Source organism: Schistocerca nitens, unplaced genomic scaffold, assembly GCF_023898315.1.
Source record: "Schistocerca nitens isolate TAMUIC-IGC-003100 unplaced genomic scaffold, iqSchNite1.1 HiC_scaffold_340, whole genome shotgun sequence".
In the NCBI taxonomy this organism is placed as follows: Eukaryota; Metazoa; Arthropoda; class Insecta; order Orthoptera; family Acrididae; genus Schistocerca; species Schistocerca nitens.
Genome location: NW_026045874.1, coordinates 378084 through 400277, shown reverse-complemented (window position 1 = coordinate 400277; position 22194 = coordinate 378084). Strand labels below are relative to the sequence as shown.

Below are 22194 nucleotides of genomic sequence, written 5' to 3'. Positions count from 1 at the left end.
ATTATTGTATAATTGCCCTGTTATTTTCCTAAGCGAAAATTTAACTGGTTTCGTGAGTCATCTTGCTGTTAAAACAACTGTGGCCGAGCGGTTCTAGGCGCTACGGTCTGGAGCCGCGCGACCGCTACGGTTGCAGGTTTGAATCCTGCCTGGGGCGTGGATGTGTGTGATGTCCTTAGGTTAGTTAGATTTAAGTAGTTCTAAGTTCTAGGGGACTGATGACCTCAGAAGTTAAGTCCCATAGTGCTCAGAGCCATTTGAGCCATCAACTGTAACGTTACATTGCCATTTGATTTCAGTGACTGTAATCCAAAAGAAATAATGGAAGTAGAAAACATTATATGCGTGTGGATGAAGTATATCAGTTATTTATTTATCAGTCGCAACGTAATCTCACCCAGCTGTAATTAATTGAGTTAGTGACGCAGTCACCCACCACATGTTCCCTAGTCCTGTCTGTTAACTGTTGCGTTTTGAGTACATATAGTAACTCCCACACTCGAAAACAAGAAGTAAATTTAAGGTGCTACTGTACTTATTAAGTATTTAGATTTGGAAGTTGCTAATAACTTCGAAATGGACATTACTAACAGCAATTTTGAGAAGTTGCAAACCGTGTTTTGATTTCCAAGTGAACTACTGTCGGAGGCTATTACGTAATATCCGAAGCGTTGTTAGCTTATGGTTATCGGTTTTGCCCTGCGTTGACTACCTGTGTTATCATTTCGATAACTTGGTCACATTCACCAGAGAACAGAGACTATATTCAACGCCGCGATCAGAACAGTGGCTAACTTACCGTTTGTACTTCCATCTGAAATAGATACTAAAAATAAAATATAATAGTTCTCACTCCTGGAGGGACAAATTTTGTGACAATGTTGAACGTGAAGTGAATTCGAAAATCAAAGAACATCAAATAAAACTGATGAAAAATAAAGCAAAACTTTAAGATCTCTTTTAGAAACTTTCTTCAAAAAATGTTCAGAAGTGTGTGAAATCTTATGGGACTTAAATGCTAAGGTCATCAGTCCCTAAGCTTACACACTACTGAACCTAAAGTATCCTAAGGACAAACACACACAGCCATGCCCGAGGGAGGACTCGAACCTCCGCCGGGACCAGCCGCACAGTCCACGAGTTCAGCGTCCCAGACCGCTCGGCTAATCCCGCGCAGAAAATTTCCTCATCGCCAAAAGCGCCAGTAGAGCCCGATGGCATAAAGTTAGTGTGAGTTTTATATTATTGAAACATTTCGTTCTCCGGGGCAAAAAACATTTTCGTGTTCTGTGGCAAATTGAAAAACAGACAGTTACGTACATTTCTTATTGTAATGCAAAACCGGCAACGGCATTTTTCTCTCTGTCTATCGGAGGTAACCTCGGAAGGTACAGGTTCGATTTCAATGTAAGTCTATCATGTAGCTGTACTCTCCAAGGTGATTTAGTATACACATTGTGTGGAATTCCCATACTTAACATTTTACGTGCTTACATTTAATTACAGGAAGAAATCAAACAAGTCATGCAAGAAGAACTAAAGATATTAGTATGCAACCAAGTGGAAGCCAGTTAGCTCACACAGTACCTAATCAGCGCCTAGTCAGAATACTTCTAGGAATAAACTTGTAGTACTATACTCCGTTCATCATAAGAATAAACCTGATGTAAATAAACAGAAACGCTATGATTGGTCAGAAGCCACAGCACACGTACACTGGTGTTGTCACGCTCTTGGAAGTAGCTCCTACTTATGTATTAGATATCTTATTACTAACAAGGGAACCTCCCCACCCCCCTCAGACTTAGTTATAAGTTGGCACAGTGGATAGGCCTTGAAAAACTGAACACAGATCAATCGAGAAAACAGGAAGAAGTTGTGTGGAACTATGAAAAAATTAGCAAAATATACAAACTGAGTAGTCCATGCGCAAGATAGGCAACATTAAGGATACTGACGGAGCAAGAGCGCCGTTGTCCCGTGGTTAGCGTGAGCAGCTGCGGAATGAGAGGTTCTTGGATCAAGTCTTGACTCGAGTGAAAAGTTTACTTTCTTTATTTTCGCAAAGTTATGATTTGCCCGCTCGTTCATTGACGTCTCTGTTCACTGTAACAAGTTTAGTGTCTGTGTTTTGCGACCGCACCGCAAAACCGTGCGATTAGTAGACGAAAGGACCTGCCTCTCTCCAATGGGAACCGAAAACATTTGATCGCAAGGCCATAGGTCAACCGATTCCTCCACAGGAAAACACGTCTGATATATTCTACAGGGTGTTACAAAAAGGTACGGCCAAACTTTCAGGAAACATTCCTCACACATAAATAAAGAAAATATGTTATGTGGACAAGTGTCCGGAAACGCTTAATTTCCATGTTAGAGCTCATTTTAGTTTCGTCAGTATGTACTGTACTTCCTCGATTCACCGCCAGTTGGCTCAATTGAAGGAAGGTAATGTTGACTTCGGTGCTTGTGTTCACAAGCGACTCATTGCTCTACAGTACTAACATCAAGCACATCAGTACGTAGCATCAACAGGTTAGTGTTCATCACGAACGTGGTTTTGCAGTCAGTGCAATGTTTACAAATGCGGAGTTGGCAGATGGCCATTTGATGTATGGATTAGGACGGGGCAATAGCCGTGGCGCGGAAAGTTTGTTGGTTGGTTGGTTTTGGGGAAGGAGACCAGACAGCGAGGTCATTGGTCTCATGGGATTAGGGAAGGACGGGGAAGGAAGTCGGCCGTGCCCTTTGAAAGGAACCATCCCGGCATTTGCCTGAAGCGATTTAGGGAAATCACGGAAAACCTAAATCAGGATGGCCGGACGCGGGATTGAACCGTCGTCCTCCCGAATGCGAGTCCAGTGTCTAACCACTGCGCCACCTCGCTCGGTGGAAAGTTTGTATCCAGACAGATTTCCAGAACGAAGGTGTCCCGACAGGAAGACGTTCGAAGCAATTGATCGGCGTCTTAGGGAGCACGGAACATTCCAGCCTATGACTCGCGACTGGGGAAGAGCTAGAACGACGAGGACACCTGCAATGGACGAGGCAATTCTTCGTGCAGTTGACGATAACCCTAATGTCAGCGTCAGAGAAGTTGCTGCTGTACAAGGTAACGTTGACCACGTCACTGTATGGAGAGTGCTACGGGAGAACCAGTTGTTTCCGTACCGTGTACAGAGTGTACAGGCACTATCAGCAGCTGATTGGCCTCCACGGGTACACTTCTGCGAATGGTTCATCCAAGAATGTGTCAATCCTCATTTCAGTGCAAATGTTCTCTTTGCGGATGAGGCTTCATTCCAACGTGATCAAATTGTAAATTTTCACATGTGTGGGCTGACGAGAATCGGCACGCAATTGTGCAATCACGTCATCAACACAGATTTTCTGTGAACGTTTGGGCAGGCATTGTTGGTGATGTCTTGATTGGGCCCCATGTTCTTCCACCTACGCTAAATGGAGCACTTATCATGATTTCATACGGGATACTCTACCTGTGCTGCTAGAACATGTGGTTCATGCACGATGGAGCTCCTGCACATTTCAGTCGAAGTGTTCGAACGCTTCTCAACAACAGACTCGGTGACCGATGGATTGGTAGAGGCGGACCAATTCCATGGCCTCCATGCTCTCCTGACCTCAACCCTCTTGACTTTCATTTATGGGGGCATTCGAAAGCTCTGGTCTATGCAACCCCGGTACCAAATGCAGAGACTCTTCGTGCTCGTATTGTGGACAGCTGTGATACAATACGCCAGGCCTGCATCAGCGCATCAGGGATTCCATACGACGAAGGGTGGATGCATGTATCCTCGCTAACGGAGGACATTTTGAACATTTCCTGTAACAAAGTGTTTGAAGTCACACTGGTACGTTTTGTTGCTGTGTGTTACCATTCCATGATTAATGTGATTTGAAGAGAAGTAATAAAATGAGCTCTAACATGGAAAGTAAGCGTTTCCGGACACATGTCCACATAACATATTTTCATTCTTTGTGTGTGAGGAATGTTTCCTGAAAGTTTGGCCGTACCTTTTTGTAACACCCTGTATACGACACTGGTGACGACATGTGCGTCACATGACAGGAATATGTTGTCGACCCACCTAACAAGCAGACACGGTAGCTCAGCGTGTTCGATCAGAGGGTTAGCTGCCCTATGTAATAAAAAGGACTGAGTGACTGGATCAAAAATGAACTTCAACGGGCGTCAGGGGACGTCCGCCACGAACAATTACAACGAACTATAGCGAACAAAATGAAATTAGAGGAAAAAAAATACTTGTACACTTGGCGAATGGGTAAAAAGATTCTTCTACCTTGCCCGATTTAGGTTTTCTTGTGGATGTTTCGATGTTTGTTTAGGTGTAGCGTCCCCTTACTACGGCGCAGTTACCTCGCATCGGACGGACGGACGGACAGATAATAATTATCTGAAAATAAAAAACCAAACTTATCATTCGAGGGAAGACTTGAACCAAAGACCTCTCGTTCCGCAGCTGCTCACTCTAACCACGGGACCACGGCGCCCCTGAGCTCAGGCCGTCCTAGACGTTACCTATCTTGCGCATGGACTACTCACTTTGTATATTTTGCTTATTTTTTTCATAGTTCCACACAACTTCTTCCTGTTTTCTCGATTGATCTGTGTTCAGTTTTTCAAGGCCTCTCCACTGTGCCAACTTAAAACTAAATCTGAGGGGGGTGCGATGAGGAGGTTTCCTTGTAAGTTATGTTAAATGAAACTTTAAGATATCCAAAAGTATTAACAGCCTTAAGCTATGTAGTTTTTATTTCAAAAATCGTGTCTTTCTACTGTTGTTGGCTGGGGCCGCCTCCTGTTCCGTAGTGAAACACGCGTGCGGAACACGATTGAAAAGTGACGAGAAATAAGTTGTTCTTGATGTTTCTCATAAATTTACAGAAATAGCCGGCTTTGAAATTTTCCAGAAGACTGTATACGTATGCACGATAGAAGTATAGCGGTATCGGTAGCGTAGTAGGCAGATCAGCCACTGTAGATCGTGGTTCGCTGATTCAAGCCTCCCAGGAGTGATTTTCTTCTCGTTCAATTTGAAATACCTACATGTAGTAGTTGCAAAATGCATCATCGTTTTTAGGAATAATGCACGCGTCCTCATTTCTAATTACATATCGCACCGGAGATCCCTGTTTTCTTTTCAAATATAAATTCTTCACTATCGATATTTTGTAAAAGTCTGTTAATAAAGGCTACTTAAATTAAGAAAACATAACAATTTAATTTTTTTAAGACGAAAATGAAAAACGAAATGGTCTTTATTTGGACTGTGTAAATTGTTTTATACCACAGATGTAGACAAGTGTCGTAGAAACACGAAAAACAATCATTCTCACAGCATCGAGCACGCCATACAAATGCTGCATTTTTACATTTGCCACTGTACCATTACAATATCTACATCTACATGCATACTCCGCAATCCACCATACGGTGCGTGGCGGAGGGTACCTCGTACCACAACTAGCATCTTCTCTCCCTGTTCCACTCCCAAACAGAACGAGAGAAAAATGACTGCCTATAGGCCTCTGTACGAGCCCTAATCTCTCTTATCTCATCTTTGTGGTCTTTCCGCGAAATGTAAGTTGGCGGCAGTAAAATTCTACTGCAGTCAGCCTCAAATGCTGGTTCTCTAAATTTCCTCAGTAGCGATTCACGAACATAACGCCTCCTTTCCTCTAGAGACTCCCACCCGAGTTCCTGAAGCATTTCCGTAACACTCGCGTGATGACCAAACCTACCAGTAACAAATCTAACAGCCCGCCTCTGAATTGCATCTATGTCCTCCCTCAATCCGAACTGATAGGGATCCCGAACGCTCGAGCAGTACTCCAGAATAGGTCGTGTTAGTGTTTTTTATAAGCGGTCTCCTTTACAGCTGAACCACATCTTCCCAAAATTCTACCAATTAACCGAAGACGACTATCCGCCTTCCCCACAACTGCCATTACATGCTCGTCCCACTTCATATCGCTCTGCAATGTTACGCCCAAATGACAAACTGCCTATTGGCTTCTGTCTCGGGTTCTTCGGCCGACGTTCATCTAATGATTTTTCTGACGTTTCGCCAGCACGAGTGGCTGGCATTGTCAAAGCTTCACCCTCCATTGCCGGTGGTGAACTGGAGGCGAGCTCGCGGCCGCAGACTATATGTACCTGGCGCGCCAACGTCCGAGGGCTTCTCCGCGGTCATTTCCGGTGCGGTTCTCCTCTTGCTACCTGCGACGGTCGTTCGCTGCAGTACGGGAAGCCAGGATCCGTTTACCTTAAGGCTTTCCTCTTTCTTGTTGAAACTGTTCGCGTGTTTTTGGATTTCTACAGCTTCTCTGAACAAGCGCGTGTGATAGTGCTTCTCTACAGCCAGAACTTCCGTGTCGGCGAATTTTATTACGTGGTCGGTCTCATTCAGTGCGTGCTCTGCCACGGCCGATTTCTCCACCTGCCCCAACCTGCAATGTCGCTTATGCTCTTTGATCCTGGTGTTAATGGATCGTCCAGTCATTCCGACATAAACTTTTCCGCATGTGCAAGGTATACGGTATATTCCCGACATTGCAAGTGGGTCTCTTTTCTCCTTCGCCGATCTAAGACACTCTTTGATCTTCCTTGTCGGTTTGAAAATCGTCTTTACGCCGTGTTTGCGCAATATACGGCCGATTCTGTCCGTCACTCTGGGAATGTATGGCAGAAAGGCCGGGTGGTGGTTTGACAGTTTGTGCAGGTATCGGTCCGTGTGTGTCGGTTTTCGATACACGCTGTGTCCCAGGTTTTCGCCGTCCCTTGTGACCAGCACATCTAGAAATGGCAGTTTCCTGTCCTTTTCTACCTCCATGGTAAATGTTATGTTGGCATGGAGGCTGTTCAAGTGTCTCAGGAATTCACCGAGCTGTTGTTCACCATGGCTCCACACCACGAAAGTATCATCGACGTACCTATACCACACCTTAGGTTTGCAAGTCGCCGAGTCCAGTGCCTGTGCTTCGAATTGTTCCATGAAGAAGTTGGCCACCACTGGACTGAGAGGACTACCCATGGCGACGCCTTCCAGCTGTTCGTAGAAATCGCCATTCCACGTGAAATAGCTCGTGGTGAGACATGCATGGAAGAGCTTTTTGATGTCTTGCGGGAACATGGAACCGAAGTGCTCCAGAGCGTCGCTGAGTGGCACTTTCGTAAATAACGAAACAACATCAAAACTGACCAGGATGTCGTTTGGCGCAAGTTTCAGTTTCTTCAGCTTCTCAATGAAATGTCCTGAGTCCTTAATGTATGTGTCGGTCTTTCCCACGTGTGGCTGGAGCAGAGAGGCCAAGTGTTTCGCCAGTTTATACGTTGGTGAGCCAGGAGCGCTACCTGCACAAACTGTCAAACCACCACCCGAGCCAGAAAAGAGGCATGATTAGTACGTTCGTAACGAGAGCAGGACGAATATGTGAGCCTCAACACCTCAAAGGAGAAATGCAACACCTGGAAACTGTTCTGAGGAGCAATGGGTACTCCACAAATTACATTAGAAGTGTAACAGAGCTAAACACTCGGCGAAGTAAGGAACCAGAAAAAGAAATGTCGGGTACGGCCTTTCTGCCATACATTCCCAGAGTGACGGACAGAATCGGCCGTATATTGCGCAAACACGGCGTAAAGACGATTTTCAAACCGACAAGGAAGATCAAAGAGTGTCTTAGATCGGCGAAGGAGAAAAGAGACCCACTTGCAATGTCGGGAATATACCGTATACCTTGCACATGCGGAAAAGTTTATGTCGGAATGACTGGACGATCCATTAACACCAGGATCAAAGAGCATAAGCGACATTGCAGGTTGGGGCAGGTGGAGAAATCGGCCGTGGCAGAGCACGCACTGAATGAGACCGACCACGTAATAAAATTCGCCGACACGGAAGTTCTGGCTGTAGAGAAGCACTATCACACGCGCTTGTTCAGAGAAGCTGTAGAAATCCAAAAACACGCGAACAGTTTCAACAAGAAAGAGGAAAGCCTTAAGGTAAACGGATCCTGGCTTCCCGTACTGCAGCGAACGACCGTCGCAGGTAGCAAGAGGAGAACCGCACCGGAAATGACCGCGGAGAAGCCCTCGGACGTTGGCGCGCCAGGTACATATAGTCTGCGGCCGCGAGCTCGCCTCCAGTTCACCACCGGCAATGGAGGGTGAAGCTTTGACAATGCCAGCCACTCGTGCTGGCGAAACGTCAGAAAAATCATTAGATGAACGTCGGCCGAAGAACCCGAGACAGAAGCCAATAGGCAGTTTGTCAACAAGTGGCCACGAAAGCCTTAACAATTTTGTATTACGCCCAAATATTTAATCGACGTGACTGTGTCAAGCGCTACACTACTCATGGACTATTCAAACATTACGGGATTCTTTTTCCTATTCATCTGCATTAATTTACATTTATCTATATTTAGAGTTAACTGCCATTCTTTACACCAATCACAAATCCTGTCCAAGTCATCTTGTATCCTCCTACAGTCACTCAACAGCGACACCTTCCCGAACACCACAGCATCGTCAGCAAATGTGAACCCATCAGGAGTGATCTGGTGCCAAGTTAACGGATGTGGTCTGAGATACAACAAGACTGTGGAACTGTCAGACGTGCTGCAACTAACGCACGCAGCTTTTCATTGTCACAGCCGAACACTGGCGGGATATAGAACGGCACGTCATAAAAGAAGAGGAGAAAATACGGCGCATGGTTGGCTTCGTGGATTCTGTTGTTGATCGACTCGTTATCAAGCAGGTGACAGTTCCAAAACTGAAATGTATTTCTCGGTTTCGGATAAGGAAGGACCCAAGAGATTACCAAATTGAAGTTAATACTTCTGTGGCTACTGTATTCAACAGTATGGTGAAATCCCTGCAGTATGGAAATCCCTGCAGTATGGTTTTGCACCACACATAGCTCGCTCAGAAAAATTACCCTGTGTTTAAGTTAGGAATTTTCATCAAAAGTCTGGTCACCTAAGAAGCGCGGGGTAGTGCTGGAGATTTTTCGAACATGATTTCAGTCTCTTTGGCTGTCCAAGTTAAATGCGCCGGTAAAGCTGTTGTCCTGCGTTACCGCTCAGTCTATGTGCGTGCGACACAGCATAAATCGTATCCATATGGTCGTACTTGACTGTACTGGTCACAGCTTGGCTTCGCTCCACGTGAAACGAAATCCAATGAGATTCATGCAAACGCGGAAGAATACTCGGCGTAATGTTTACATCATGTTCATTGTTATGATGAACAAGAGTATAGACTCTGCTGTTAGCACGTGATGCTGGTATGGCGACAGATGAAGAAACAAAAAGAATAAAAACGTCAGATAAAGACATTCATCAGGAACGAAACGTACTGAAGAGAAAGATCAGAGCTGCCGAACGGCAGAGAAGTCGTGTTCCTAAGAAACAAAAAACAAAAAAATTCAACAATTTGTAAAGTAATTCCGAATTAGCAGCTGCTTTTAAAATCGAAACACTGTTGGCCGGCCGGCCGAGGTGCCCGAGCGGTTCTAGGCGCTTCAGTCCGGAACCACGCGACCGCTACGGTCGCAGGTTCGAATCCTGCCTCGGGCATGGATGTGTGTGATGTCCTCAGGTTAGTTAGGTTTAAGTAGTTCTAAGTTCTAGGGGACTGATGACCATAGATGTTAAGTCCCATAGTGCTCAGAGCCATTTGAACCATTTTTTAAACAAAGTATTTAGTTCAAAACTACTGACCAAATTTGCTACTTAGTCAGCTTCAAGTAAATGTTTACGTATGTTTGTACGTATTAAGAGATCTTACAGTGACACAAAAGGAAAAGGACATCAGAGACTACTCCAGCAGCATCCGAATTTCATGAACCATACTAAAATGCTTCATTCCGCTCTAATTGCACATTTATAGTCCAGATGCACTCTGAAGTACCTAATAGGCCTATTCAGCTTTTCTACGTGGTTTTCGTGCTACTAATTTTTTTGGTGTACCAGTACTGTGTTATCTCAGTTTTGGTTCTTTATTATGCTATAATGCCATTCGTGCCAATAAATGAAAATATGCACTTGGAATTGAACGAAGTCGAAACTAGCAAATAGATAGGAATGAAACTCTTCGTTTCAAATAAATTGACTACCTCAGCGGAAAAGATTAATGGAAGCAAATTTCTCTAGTAAACCGACACAAATAACTACATTAAAATGATTAACGGTTGACTGCTATTATCATGAAAATATTATAAAATCAGAAATTTGAAACTACTGACTTATTTCACTCTTTCACGATTATGGGGATGTATATTTATTCACTTGATGACACCCGCCCAGAGAACTCTGTTTTGTTTTCATTAAGTGTGGGAGCTATAAACGAAGAGAGAACAGCAATATCACGAATCATATACACGGGTTACGTGGAAAGTGACCCCCCACTATAACTCCTCTTGCTCTGTGCATGCGCGAATCTGGCAGCTTGGACGCGCCGGAAATTTTTTTCCTGGTAGCATCTGGCTACTTGCTGCTACTGCTCATACGGCAAACAGCCACGCTTCAGGTAGCCAGTAGCGGGAGGAAGGTACTCCTCGTACGCGAATTCAGCTCTGCGCATGCGCAACAGCCGGCTGGCAACTGCTCAAACGAACCTAATATCTCGGTTGGCGGTCGACAGTGTTGAGCAGTATGAAAAGCCTTTCGAATATGGTGAGGCTGAAGCTGCTTGTTCACCGGCGTCTCTACTTTTCAATATGGCAAGTTGCACGTGCCGCTAGTAAGGAAGTTTGAGAGGGCGTCTTGGCAAAAACTACGGCAGTCTCCAGAATGATATTTTCACTCTGCAGCGGAGTGTGCGCTGATATGAAACTTCCTGGGAGACTACAAATGTGTGCCAGACCGAGACTCGAACTCGGGACCTTTGCCTTTCGCGAGCAAGTGCTCTACCGGCTGAGCTACCCAAGCACGACTCACGCCCCGTCCACACAGCTTTACTTCCGCCAGTACCTCGCCTCCTACTCTCCAAACTTCACAGAAGCGAACCTGCAGATCTAGCACTCATGGAAGAAAGGATATTGCAGAGAGATGGCTTAGCCACAGCCTAGGGCATGTTTCCAGAATGATATTTTCACTCTGCAGCGGAGTGTGCGCTATATGAAACTTTCTGGCAGACTAGAATTGTGTGCTCAAACGGTTCAAATGGCTATGAGCACTATGGGACTTAACATCTGTGGTCATCAGTCCCCTAGAACTTAGAACTACTTAAACCTAACTAACCTAAGGACACCACACACATCCATGCCCGAGGCAGGATTCGAACCTGCGACAGCAGCAGTCGCGCGGTTCTGGACTGAGCGCCTGGAACCGCTAGACCACCGCGGCCGGCCTAGAATTGTGTGCCAGACCGAGACTCGAACTCGGGACCTTTGCCTTTCGCGGTCAAGTGCTCTACTGGCTGAGCTATCCAAGCACGACTCACGCCCCGTCCACACAGCTTTACTTCCGCCATTACTTCGTCTCCTACTTTCCAAACTTCACAGAAGCGAATCTGCAGATCTAGCACTCCTGGAAGAAAGGATATTGCAGAGAGATGGCTTAGGCCGGTATTACACTATCAAATTTCTTTGTCACATATCTTTGTCAAAATTCTTTGTCAAAGATATTTGATGGTGTAATGGGAACTTTGTCAAATGTCGTCCAATATTTGATCAAATCTAAGGCCTCGCTGTAGATTTGATCATAGAAGTCGGTTGTCTTCTGTTCACTGCAATGTGACATGTTACCACATGGAGCGCTAGCATCACTGCAGCCTTCTGTCGTCTGTAGTGTTTTTATAAACATTGCCGGTAAATACAATTGGTGTGTGCCGACAACTACAAAATTAATAGTGATGTATGAAGCTGATGTGGCGCTTTACAACGTGAGGCACCCTGAACATAAAAATGGATTACGAAGATTGGAGACCTGACCTAACCTAACCTAACCTAACCTCTCCTGTAGCAAGGAATCGGAGTGTTACAGTGAGCCTGTCTTCTGCAGATGTAGCAGTTCTTAAGTGAATATTGTGCTTTGTGATATGAGGATACACTTCACTGAGCACATACAGAAATGTATGCTCATCCATTCTTAAGTAACTGATGTACGACTTGACGTCTTCCACTGTAAGCTCACGTAACAAGTTTTGTTGAATGCTTTTATCGTGCCGTCGTAAAACCCACGGCTTCACCCAGATTGGATTAGTTTTTCGTTCCATAGATCCGTGCTGAGGAGATCCTCATGGATGTGAAACATGTCAATTTTTTTTTAAATCTGAAATAACAATACTAATAGCATGAATAAATACAATCCATCACATGTTTCTATTAAACATTTCGTCAGTGGAGTAGGAGGAGTTGGCCACTAGTAAGCCTTACAGGCTCCTTTTAAACTGATCTTTATTTGTAAATAAACTTTTTATGTTTGCTGGGAAATTATTGAAGCTGAGTGTTCCTGAGTAGTGGACACCTTTTTGAAGTAAAGTAAGTGCTTTTAAGTCCTTGTGCAGATCATTTTTGTTCCTGGTATTGTATGTATGAACTCAGTTGTTTGTTGGAAAAAGACATATATTATTTAGGACAAATTTCATTAAGGAGTAAATATACTGAGAGGCAGTGGTTAGTATACCCAGTTCTTTGAAGAGGTTTCTACATGACGTCCGTGAATTTACTTCACAAATAATACGTATTACACGCTTTTGGACTCTGAAAACTTTTGTTTGACTTGAATATTTACTCCAAAATATTATACTATATGACATTATGGAATGAAAGCAGGCAAAGTATGCAAGCTTTTTCATTTTTATGTTGCCTATGTCTGCTAACACTCGAATTGTAAATACAGATTTGTTAAGGAGTTTCTGTAGTTCTGTGGTGTACTCCTCCCAACTGAATTTATTATCATGTTGCAGTCCCAGGAATTTAAGAGTGTCAACCTCGTATGTATGGTTCCTTTTTTTCCCCCACTTCTTTTCCGCATGTGCACACAATGCAATTGCGGTACGTGGAACTGCTGCGGTTAATAACAAGTTGTTGTCAGCCGTCTTGAACTTTGACGAAAAATTTGATGACAGTGTAATACCCTTTCTAGCGCTACGTCAAAGATCTTTGTCAAATATATTTGACGGAATATTTGATCACATCTTTGATCAAATCTTTGACAAAGAAATTTGATAGTGTAATACCGGCCTTAGCCACAGCCTGGGGCATGTTACAAGAATGAGATTTTCACTCTGCAGCGGAGTGTGCGCTATATGAAACTTGCTGGCAGGTTAAAACTGTGTGCCAGACCGAGACTCGAACTCGGGACCTTTGTCTTTCGCGGCAAGTGCTCTTCCGACTGAGCTACCCAAGCACGCCTGAGTCGCTAGAGCACTTTCCCGCGTAAGGCAAAGGTCCCGAGTTCGAGTCGGCGGTCTGGCACACAGTTTTAATCTGCCAGGAAGTGTCAACGACGGCAGTGTTTCGAGAAGGAAGAGTCGGCTGGTTTCTCGGAAGGGCGTTGCGCAACGCCGAGGCCGCACCTCGCGATTTCCGCCGGCGTCCACAGAGAGTGGGTCACGTGACGACAGAGGTGCGGCGCTCTCGCGCTGTGGTGGGCAACCAGGCAGTCGCTGGCGAGGCGTGGCAGAGAGCGCAGTGCTGCGAGTACAGAGCAGGTAATTCACTGTGTGGAGCACGAAACTGTTTCACATATAACTATGATCTCTGGATGTTTTAAGACTCGATGGAGTAAAAACACTTCTCATGTCTGAATACTAGTAAGCGGTTTCACAGTGTGTTTTCTTACATTGCATTGCAAATGTTACTATCGATTGTGTGTAACAGGTGCATTCCAAGCCAAAGTTGAGTGACCTTGGCTTGTGGGATTCCTTTGAAATTACGAAGTGTGTAATCGCCGTGTCGCGGACTTGTTTAATGTTATTTGGAAAAGATGCAGATCCCGTTTTGTGGATACGGGGTGTTCAAAAAGTGTCTCCGCAGTGCCGTATGATAGCCACGCGTGCCGTATGCCGCGGTGAATATAGAGGGTGTTACAGAAAGGTATGGCCAAACTTTCAGAACACATTCCTCACACACAAATAAAGAAAAGATGTTATGTGGACATGTGTCCGCAAACGCTTAATTTCCATGTTAGAGCTCATTTTAGTTTCGTCAGTTTGTACTGTACTTCCTCAATTCACCGCCATGATTTCATACGGGATACCCTCTACCTGTGCTGCTAGAACATCTGCCTTCGCAAGTACGACACAACATGTGGTTCATGCACGATGGAGCTCCTGCACATTTCAGTCGAAGTGTTCGTACGCTTCTCAACAACAGATTCGGTGACCGATGCACTGGTAGAGGCGGGCCAATTCCATGGCCTCCACGCTCTCCTGATCTCAACCCTCTTGACTTTCATTTATGGGGGCATTTGAAAGCTCTTGTCTACGCGACCCCGGTACCAAATGTAGAGACTCTTCGTGCTCGTATTGTGGACGGCTGTGATACAATAGGCCATTCCCCAGGCCTGCATCAGGGCATCAGGGATTCCGTGCGACGGAGGGTGGATGCACGTATCCTCGCTAACGGAGGACATTTTGAACATTTCCTGTAACAAAGTGTTTGAAGTCACGCTGGTACGTTCTGTTGCTGTGTGTTTCCATTCCATGATTAATGTGATTTGAAGAGAAGTAATAAAATGAGCTCTAACATGGAAAGTAAGCGTTTCCGGACACATGTCCACATAACATATTTTCTTTCTTTGTGTGTGAGGAATGTTTCCTGAAAGTTTGGCCGTACCTTTTTGTAACACCCTGTATACCGAAATGAAACTCAGTGAAATACAAGTTATTGATTTATTTAATATTCATTTTCACTCAAAAATGTTCAAATTAAATGTTGAAAGTGTCCCCCCTGTTGTTGAATACACAATTCAATTCGTCTAATCAAGTTTCCAAACACACGCTGTAACATCTCTTCTGTAACAGGAGCAGTGAAAGTGGATACTGCAGTTTTCAATTCGTCGATGGATTTTGGACAGTTTTTATAGATAGTTGCTTTCGCTGCACCCCAGAAGAAAAAGTTAGGTGGTGTTAGGTCAGGCGCCGGCCGTGGTGGCCGAGCGGTTCTAGGCGCTTCAGTCCGGAACCGCGCGACCGCTACGGTCGCAGGTTCGAATACTGCCTCGGGCATGGATGTGTGTGATCTCCTTAGCTTAGTTAGGTTTAAGTAGTTCTACGTTCTAGGGGACTGATGAAATTAGAAGTTAAGTCCCATAGTGCTCAGAGCTATTTGAACCATTTTTTTTGTTAGGTCAGGCGATCGTGGAGGCCAAAGTCCGTGTGAAATTATGCGATCACCAAAAACATCAGCAAGCAGTGACATTGAAACGCGAGCTGCATGCGCCGTTGCACCATCTTGTTGAAAATAACCGTTCACTATTTGACTTAACACAAGTTCTCCTATGAATGTGTACAAATGGCTCTAAGCACTATCGGACTTAACTTCTGAGGTCATTAGTCCCCTAGGCGTAGAAACTACTTAAACCTACTTAACCTCATGACATCCCACACGTCCATGCCCGTGGCAGGATTCGAACCTGCGACCGTAGCAGGCGCGCGGTTCCGGACTGAAGCGCCTAGAACCGCTCGGCCACAACGGCCGGCTATGAATGGTTACAGAATATCACTGCAGTATCGTTGTGCGTTTATTGTTTCGTTGAAAAATATGGGACCCACAATCTGACGTCTAGAAATTGCAATCCAAACTCCTATTTCACAGAATGATGTGCTTCCTCATGAATACACAATGGATTTGCACTATTCCACAAACCAGAATTTTGCGAGTTCATGTACCCGGATAAATGAAACCACGCCTCATCACTGAAAAATGCTTCATTAAGAATACCCCTTCCAATTTGTTGAACGAAATTTTGGAACCATTGACAATAATGCAGCCTCTTGCCATGATCAGTATTTTTCAGTTCTCGCACGACTGTCGCTTTGTATGGGAAAAGTTCTAATTTTTTCCTTACAGCTGTGTGGGCCGTTCCGACACTAACATCGATTTTCTGGGCGAGTTTTCTTACTGACTTGTTCGGACTCATGGACATTTTATCGCAAATACCGAGCAGTTTATCCTCAGACAAAACGCTAGGACGACCACTTCCCGGTGCATCTGTCACTGAACCCGTACTTCGAAATTTGTTAATCAAATGTCGCACGGTATCGCGATGTGGGAGTGTTGTCTCCGACAAAACTGAATTAAGTGTTTGACGAACTGAAACTGTGTATGTACCGCCGCTTTGAACACTTGTTCGACCGAAAACACACGTTCTTCAATGGTTAGCATTTTAACAGTGACAAAAACTAAACAAACGAACAAGAGAACTAAACTTGAACGCTCACGTCAACACGTAACGACACACACCAACGATACTACTGACGCTGGCTGAGATAAACGGAACAGTGGAATGTTGGGAGAGTCCACTTGAAGGGAAGTAACCCAGGCAGGCCAACAATCATACGGCACGCGCGGCTAACAATCATACGGCACTGCGGAGAGACTTTTTGAACACCCCATACATTCGATTCACTAATTATCGGTAAAGCCGACCAATTTTTTTTTCCAGTTTCCAGTTTTTACATTGCTGTAGGCCATTTTGAGTAATTATTTGAAAATACAGGATGTATCAAAAAGAATCATCAGATATAAGAAAAAATGTTTGGCATAAGTGCGTGAGCAACGTACAGTTAGGAAGAGTAAACTCTCGAGTTTTACACGGTTCCGGCTAGGTAGCAGCAGTGTGTGCCCACTTCAGTTCTGGTAAAAATGGCGTCGGGACAACAGAAACCGTTTCGTATTCTACGTTTTGCGCAGTGTGGATAAGTGATAACTGTTAAGCACGAGTTTCGCACTAGGTATGGTGTGGATCCTCCAACAGCACAGAGCATTAGGCTCGATTCACACGGTGGGCAACGTCACGTCAACGTCAGTTTGCCTGCCGGCCGGTATACTTCGAAAGAATAGTTTGACGTTGACGGTGGGGGCCACGTGGTTGGCGAACTGCTTACGATTGGCTGTTACTTTTCTCTCTGTTCTGCGGCTGCTCGCATGGCACGAGTTTGATTCTGCTAGCAGTGTTCTCCATATCGAAAATATCTACTGAGTTTTTAGTTATAAAATGTTTTTATATAAACATGAACGACGAGAAGTTAATCGAACTTGTTCGCCAAAATGTGAAGTTGTATGATATGAGCTGAAAAAAATAAAAAAAAATTAAAAAAATAAAAACAGCAACACATTGTTTAAAGAAGAAATATGGAAGAAAATTGGACTGGTTATCGGTCGCCCAGGTAAATAACTGTATGAATATTGTAGGCCTACTGCAGATTATTTTGTATGTAATGTATTTAGATGTATAACATCGCACGTGCATCTATTTATGTATGCATGTACTCACGATTAGGAGGTGAAAACGCTTAGCAGAGGTTAGAGCCTTCCTGCTTTCCAATTTCACAATTATTCGCGAGTCGTGAAAGTTTATTTCGACCATGTTCATATGTAATACTTATAATTCCGAAGCAAATATGAGTATTCTACGCCACATACTCATTTTGGCTAGTAGTTTACTTATGTACAGTATTTATTTACATACTTTCTGGTACTGAGTCTCACTCAACATTTCGTATGGATACAGCTTATTTAAGTACAACTGCAGTAAAAAGTTCGATGTTCCACATTCATATACAGTGTGCAGTTGGTTCTCTGCAGTGCCAAAGTTTATGCAGGACGAACTGTAGCAGATTTAGATCTACATAACAAGGGGCCATAAATTGTGAATGTTTAGCCTATAGATCAATTTGTTGATAGTGTGCAGTATTACAAGCAATATTCTGTTGTATAAAATACGTAAACGTACTGAACAGGAACCCTCAAAGGAATTGCTAAAGCTGAAGCATCAGACTCACCTCAAACAAACTATTATTTTTTCTCGTGGAGAAGTTGCACGGCGCATGTTTGTGTCTGCTTTCTCGATGCTGCTGCTTATCAAAGACAGCAAATTAAAAAATTGCTGTCTCGACATTCGTAAATATTTATAAAATGACGTCTCCTCTTCTTCCAGCTCTCTATACAATGTGTGACATTCGCCTTCACAGATTCTCTTCAAAATCATTTTCTTCACCCACGTTCGTTTTGATTGCCTTGCTCTCTTTCCTCATCATCTAAAGCAACTGCAATCGTAGCAAGTTCATCAAGACTAAATATAATGTCCGCCATCATGAACACTTCTGCGAGTTTCCAATAACGCGCCAAAACGTGGTTGAAGTTTTGCCGTCGCTTGACGTTCCGTCCTGTGTGAATGCAAGTGGATTTTTGACGGTGTGTCACGTCACTGACGTTGACGTGACGTTTCCCACCGTGTGAATCGAGCCTTAGACGATGGCGTGAACAGTTCCGAGAACCAGGTTGTCTGTGTAAAGGCAAATCGCCGGGCCGTCCCCGAGTGTCTGACACACGTCGAACGCATTTGCCATAGTTTCACAAGGAGTCCGCAGAAATCCGTTCGCCGTGCAGCTCGACAGCTGAACATGCCCCTGATGTCCGTCTGGCGTGTGTTGCGTCGACGTTTACACACGAAACCAAACAAAATTCAACTACTGCAAGCTTTTGGTGAAGGTGACAAACATGTAGAGCTATGTAATTTTGTTCTTGCCAAGATAACAGGATGACTGCTTTCTTGCACAGTGTTTGGTGCTGAGGAAACATTCCGTTTAAATGGGAAGCTGAACCACTTCAAAGGGCTTTTACTGGCACACTGCTGCGCCTGCTGTTCGAAATATTCCATAAATAGATTTGCAACAGCTGGACTCAGGGCGCTTTGTTCGTAAAACTCATACTGGAAATTGGTCGCAGCTGCTGGACTCTGCCAGTGAAAGCCCTCTGAAGTGGTATCGGTATGTGGATGACACTTTTGTGGTATGGAATCATGGTGAAGGGGAATTGTATGGTTTCTTGTTGCGCCTAAATAGTATTAATCCAAAGATACAATTTACTATGCAGAAAGAGAGTAATGGAGGGCTTAATTTTTTGGATGTAGCAGTAATTAAACGGGCAGATGGGAGTGTATGTTATACACTGCATAGAAAAGATACACACACACCGACCGTTACCTCCATAGGGATTCGAACGATCGTCCTAGGCAGAAGAGAGGTGTGATTAAAACATTAGTGGCCAGAGGTAATAGTACACTACTGGCCATTAAAATTACTACACCAAGAAGAAATGCAAATAATAAACCGGTATTCATTGGACAAATATATTATACTAGAACTGACATGTGATTACATTGTCACGCAATTTGGGTTCATAGATCCTGAGAAATCAGTACCCAGAACAACCACCTCTGGCCGTAATAACGGCCTTGATACGCCTGGGCATTGAGTCAAACAGAGCTTGGATGGCGTGTACATGTACAGCTGCCATTGCAGCTTCACCACGATACCACAGTTCATCGAGAGTAGTGACTGGCGTATTGTGATGAGGCAGTTGCTGGGTTACCATTGACCAGACGTTTTCAATTAGTAAGAGATCTGGAGAATGTGCTGGCCGGGGCACCAGTCGAACATTTTCTGTATCCAGAAACGCCCGTACAGGACCTGCAACATGCGGTCGGGCATTATCCTGCTGAAATGTAGGGTTTCGCAGGGATCGAATGAAGGGTAGAGCCACGGGTCGTAACACATCTGAAATGAAACGTCCACTGTTCAAAGTGCCGTCAATGCGAACAAGAGGTGACCGAGACGTGTAACCAATGGCACCCCATACCATCACGCCGGGTGATACGCCAGTATGGGGATGACGAATACACGCTTCCAATGTACGTTCACCGCGATGTCGCCAAACACGGATGCGAATATAACGATGCTGTAAACAGAACCTGGATTCATCCGAAAAAATGACGTTTTGCCATTCGTGTACCCAGGTTCGTCGTCGAGTACACCGTCGCAGGCGCTCTTGTCTGTGATGGAGCGTCAAGGGTAACCGCAGCCACGGTCTCCGAGCTGATAGTCCGTGCTGCTGCGAACGTCGTCGAACTGTTGGTGCAGATGGTTGTTGTCTTGCAAACATCCCCATCAGGGATCGAGACGTGCCTGCACGATCCGTTACAGCCATGCGCACAAGATGCCTGTCATCTCGACTGCTAGTGATACGAGGCCGTTGGGATCCAGCACGGCGTTCCATATTACCCTCCCGAACCCACCAATTCCATATTCTGCTAACAGTCATTGGATCTCGACCAACGCGAGCAGAAATGTCGCGATACGATAAACCGCAATCGCGATAGGCTACAATCCGACCTTTATCAAAGTCGGAGACGTGATGGTACGCATTTCTCCTCCTTACACGAGGCATCACAACAACGTTTCACCAGGCAACGCCGGTCAACTGCTGTTTGTGTATGAGAAATCGTTTGGAAACTTGTGTCAGCACGTTGTAGGTGTCGCCACCGGCTCCTACCTTTTGTGAATGCTCTGAAAAGCTAATGATTTGCATATCACAGCATCTTCTTCCTGTCGGTTAAATTTCGCGTCTGTAGCACGTCATCTTCGTGGTGTAGCAATTTTAATGGCCAGTAATGTATCTGCGAGCTAGTTTATTTGCAAGTTCAGTTAAATCATTTGCGAATGGCTTTTAAGAAAAATGGATACGCTGACAACGAGGTTGATCGCGCACTCCATCCCAGAAGAAAAGAGTCTGACAATAATCAGCAATAACGACTGTCAACCGGAAAAGTTTTTTCTTCCACTTATCCGCAATATTACAGACCGTAATGGCAAAGTTCTGGTCAAGTTTCAGGCTGAAACCATCTTTAGACCCACCAAGAAGATTAGTGAGTGTTTAAGATCGGCGGAAGTCGCTCGACACCGCTTAGCAACTCCTTGGGTGTATGAAATTCCGTGCAGCTGTGGGAAGGTTTATATTGGAACGACGAAAAGAAGTGTCAATACCCATTTAACCGAACACAAAAGGAACTGTGGACTGGGACATACCGACAAATCAGCCGTAGCAGAACATGTTTTTAAAGACGGAGATCATGAAAATAAAATTTAGTGAGACGAGTGTGCTAGCACAGACATCGCATTATTATGCACGTATGTATAGAGACGCTATAGGGATTCAGAAACACCACAATAATTGTAACAGAAAAGAGGAACGCTTAAAGTTAGACAAGATATGCTGTCGACTTTGCACCAGCGATGTGACAATCGATTATCTTCGATCGAGAATAATGACTTTAGAGATAGACTTACAGTCGGCTCCACGTGACGAATGGTGGTGCCCTGTATGCGCTCTATATAAACGGGACCCCCACGGCCTATCAGCTCATTCATCACTGTATCATCTCATCAATAGTCTGGGAAGGAACGCACATCCTGAACTCAGAGCTCCAGTCAATACAATTCATCGCCACTTTAGGCGGTAAACTTCATCTCATCATCATAAAACAATATACTCATCTCCAACAGTATAATCATCATCCTCATCGTTAACATCATCCACCTGGGGTCATACTCCCCAAGCCAGTGCCACACACAAGCCATATTCGTACACATAGGACCATTTCGTGAGACAGAGCGTTGACAGAACGATGGTTCTTCAAAAGACACATGGGTTTCTGGCAGCCAGTCTTTGACTCCCCTCGGAAGAATCCTGCAGTTGGCAACGAAACGTCGGGAAGTAGTTCTAGTTCTACAGACCGACCACGGCCTCTCAGCCCAGTAGTTTTAACTAATGAAGACGCCGGCTGTGAAAGCCTACACGTTATGATTAGTTCGCATTTAGTTTAAAATAAAAAGACCGCAATTAAGAAACACATTACTCTGATATGTGGCACTGAGTAAATACAACTACTTAGGTAAATTTTACATTTATCAACAGTTCTTTCCTTTTCAACTTATTGCAAAATTTTAGATGTTACTTATTTAGTATTACGTTGTTTTAGATCTGAAGATGGTCCAGAGAGCGATGGAAACATTTAATGTAATTAAAAATGTATAAGTGGGAGCGAACAATAAATGAGAATTACCTTATATAAGTACAGTTGCTCACTCTCTCTAGACGATTATGTCGGCTCTAGTGATAATATGTAGTTGTC

At 44.4% G+C, this 22194-nt stretch overlaps 2 protein-coding genes across 2 annotated transcripts in view; one reads left to right on the top strand and one right to left on the bottom strand.

The window, feature by feature from the left end:
- The window catches only part of LOC126227762 (uncharacterized), a 932351-nt gene that overhangs the window by 695066 nt on the left and 215091 nt on the right, over positions 1 to 22194 (bottom strand). The gene's annotated exons all lie outside the window — the stretch shown is intronic.
- LOC126227757 (poly [ADP-ribose] polymerase tankyrase-1-like) overlaps positions 13677 to 22194 on the top strand; it is a 63134-nt gene continuing 54616 nt past the window's right edge. The window contains exon 1 of the mRNA XM_049942244.1: positions 13677 to 13708. The gene's annotated coding sequence lies outside the window, so the exon portion shown is untranslated. The remainder of the gene's footprint in view (positions 13709 to 22194) is intronic.